Source organism: Centroberyx affinis, unplaced genomic scaffold (genome assembly GCF_046629955.1).
Source record: "Centroberyx affinis isolate AG114_WGS23_722 - 3 ecotype Tasmania unplaced genomic scaffold, CSIRO-AGI_Caff_v1 ptg005066l_1, whole genome shotgun sequence".
NCBI classification, from domain to species: Eukaryota; Metazoa; Chordata; class Actinopteri; order Beryciformes; family Berycidae; genus Centroberyx; species Centroberyx affinis.
In genome coordinates, this window is record NW_027282500.1 from 248,377 (window position 1) to 252,159 (window position 3,783).

The following is a 3,783-nucleotide window of genomic DNA, read 5'->3' on the forward strand; positions in this document are numbered from 1 at the left end:
GGCTGCTGGTCCAGTGAGGCAGCCTGCTGGGTCAGTGGACAGGAAACCCCTCCATGAAGCCACAGGCTATAGGAACAGACTCGAGTACAGCACTGCTGGACACTATTTAATCCTCAGGCCTAACAGACAGATACTGGACCTGAAAAAGAAAACAGGAGACAAAAGAAGAGACAACAGTTGAAATTCAAGCATTTAAAACATCCATTTAATTTTTTCACCATAAATGGTTCGCTTTGAGTACTGCATAGGGTAATTTCAATCTTAATCATTTACAAGTTACATTAATGTAGGAGAAAACACTAAAGTACTGGACAGAACAAGGCAAATAAGATCCCACTTACAGACACTTACACTCATCACACACACTGTACAGACAGCTGCACAGAGGGAAAGATAGATAGAGAGACAGAGTGGTAGAAAGAGGGAAGGTGAAAAGGAGACAGAGTGTGTGAGATAGTGAGAGTGCAAGAGGGAGCGAGAGACAGACTACTTTCTCTCCATTAGGTGGCAATCTTTCTCTACTTTGCAGCCAGGCTCCACTATAGGGCAGTGATCTCTGTCTCCTCCTAACCCACAACTGGACCTGTAAGACTATGAGAGCGGAGGGGCAGAAGTGAAGAGGATTTAGAGAGCTTAGTTTTGAATTGCTGTCTTGTATTGTTGTAGGCTGTTTCAGCGAGGCTTAGGTGAAATAAAGGAACTGATATTGTCATTAAATCAAAACCTCTATGTCCTAAATCCTATGAACCAGAGCAGCTTCATGGAAAAATTGAAAGAAGTTCTTCAGCTGAATTCACATGTACTGAAGTTTGACCAAATTCTGTGGTTTCTTTGGGCCCATATATTTACATAGGGAATAAGCTGAAAATGCATCAGTATTTAGACCTAGAATATAATAACAACAGATAACGAATGACAACTACATTATTTTGTATGCTGTTTCTCATCTTGCTTTACAAGTAAATTAATGTACATACAAAAGAAATGGGCTCCAAACTCAACATCATTGTAAGATAACATAGATTGACATTTTAAACCCAGGCACAAGTGCTGCCTCCTCAGGTTATCTGTGGCAGCGTGTGTCAGACGCATCCTGTTTTCCAGGCCTGCCAGGTCACACTTTGTGGCGTCAGGAAACCACATCTTTATTAAAAAAAAAAAAAAAATAAAAAAAAAAAGGACTCAAGAGGACTCAGCACCAAGTTCTCACAGTTATGCACTTTTAATGTCCCCTGTCCATCACAAAGACCAGAGGACCTCATGGATTATAATTTGTGCGTCCAACAGATATTTAAATAAGTGTCCGAATGCACCGCTGACTGCTCTCTTCATGGTATATTCAATGAAGGGCATGATGGGATTGAAGGTCTTTGTGGAACCCTTGCTAAATTTGTCTAAGCCCCACTTCAGTATAATATGAAAAGTATTATTCTAGTGGAAAGGGATAAAGAGAATAAAACCCATTTGCATTTCATTTCCATTTTATCTCAACTGACCAGTCCACCTACTCGCAACCAATTACAATGCAATTACAACACACACAGTGACATGAAACAAAGCCATATGTGTTAAATGGTATGCGGTTGAGATAACCAATTAAAATGAAGACCTTGCATGATTGCATGTTTAATACCACACTGGAATATGTTGCATAACCTGTGGCAGTTTTCACATTATTTCTACAATTGAAGCCTCACCCTGGTAGGTCTCTGAAGGATAATATTATACTTTTAAACAAAGGACACCAGTGGAAGGGTAAAACAAAAATAAAATGGCACATGGGGAAAATATAAATAAAAAAGCCAAAATAGATATAATAATGGGCAGACTTTTTTACAGGAATAAAATATTTGGCTCTCTTAAAATTCTTAGAAAATCGCCCTTGCCTTCAAGTGCATAAAGTTTAACAGCCGAATTTAGCAAACTCCTGAGAGAACATGCCGGACGGATGCAAGCAAAATGTGAAGATGCAAACATGGTCTGAGTAAGTAAAAAAAAAAAAGGAGCATTAGAATACTCCAGAGGTGGGGACTCGAGTCACATGACTTGGACTCGAGTCAGACTTGAGTCACAATGTTAACTGCTTCAGACTTGACTTGATGCATGAAGAGAATACTTGAAACTTGACTTGGATTTGTACGGAATGATTAAATTTACTGAAGTTGAATTGATTATAGGAATCAAACTCATGATGCACTTATTTGTATCCTATGAATACCATATTTCATTTCATTTCATTTCAAACCTTTATTTAAACTCAAATAACCATTGAGGTTGCCCTCATTTACAATGATGTCGAGTTGCATATTGCATTGAAAAGTCCATGATATTTTGTTTTCTTTAAGATATTAAATTGATACTGGACTCTTGATTTGTTCTGACTTGAATTGGTGTTCTACATTTTGACTTGAGACTTGACATTAATGACATGGACTTGATGTCTGGACTTAATGTCTGGTAATGTACATTTAGACTTGGGACTTGACTTGAGACTTGTGCCTCAAGACTTGAGACTGACTTATGACTCGAGCAACGTTGACGTTCTTTTCTGATTCTGTGCTGGGTTTCCTGCCTGCCTCCCCTAGTCTCATCTCAGCACTGCAGTCAAAACCCTGTAACTCTAAAATTTCACTATTTGATTTTCAGAGGCAAGTTGAAAAATTACATGCTCTGCTACTTCTTACATAAATCTCCTGACCATGGAATCCATGAAACCCATTCAAAACATGCAAGATTTTTTTGTTTTTTTGTTTTAGATACAAGGTTTCCATCTGACATCAAGTGTATTACCCATCCTCACTGAAGCTAGACCACAGCTAATCTTGACCACAGGCCCGAGATCAGATCAGAGGTATTTAGACGGTGAGATGATTGGTGAGCTAGTATCAGAGTTTACGGTTGTCTGTTGTCTGTTGTACCAACCCAAAGAAAATCAGGACTGCTTAAAAAAGCATTCAGGGTTCTACTTATGACAAACCTCATCCTTAAGCAAAGTAACTGGGAATATGGTTAAGCATACTGCTGGTTATTGTAAGAAATCTGCATTTCATCCACAGAGAGCTAAGGGAGAGCTCTCTCCCTTAGCCAGAAAAACATGATTGAGTGATCTTTGCTACAGCAACCTTCTATCTATTGGCTTGGGTGAGAAGGCTCATTCAGCTCTGTTTGACATGTACAGGGCTACCAGGGATTACAAGACGCTGCTTTGCCTGAATACACTATTGGATGTGGTGTACTTCTATGGAGATAACCTAGGCTACTCAGCTAGGAATAAGGAAGTAAACTCTTCCTTGCCTTTCAAAGATGACAGATCAAAGTGAACAAGTGCTGCCTACAAAAACATTGTACAATGGCTTGCGGATGCTGAAGGGCTTAGTGTGTGAAAGACGCTGTCAACATGTTTACAAGCACTGTCCCTCCATGATCTCTTCATTTCTACTCTGCTTTACTAACAAAATAAATACCCCTTAAGAAAAGGGATGTATCATCATTTTATCCTTCTATGGGTGGCCCACAGCTAGATTTCATCACATAAAGCGAGGGCTATGACTCAGCGCATGGCTGATATCAACGGGGACGGGTCTGGAGTCTGCCCATCCATCTAACAGGGTCACGGGTGTCAGATCCTGTACGGGAGGATATCACCATGACAACACCCTGGACCTGCCCAGGGCCAGACACAATAAAGCAGGAACCCCTGAGTGAAAGGTTGCTGACCAAGACCCTTGGGCGGGGGAAGATTTATCCTGTTACCCCGCGCCAGCCGCATCCTGACAGGAAACA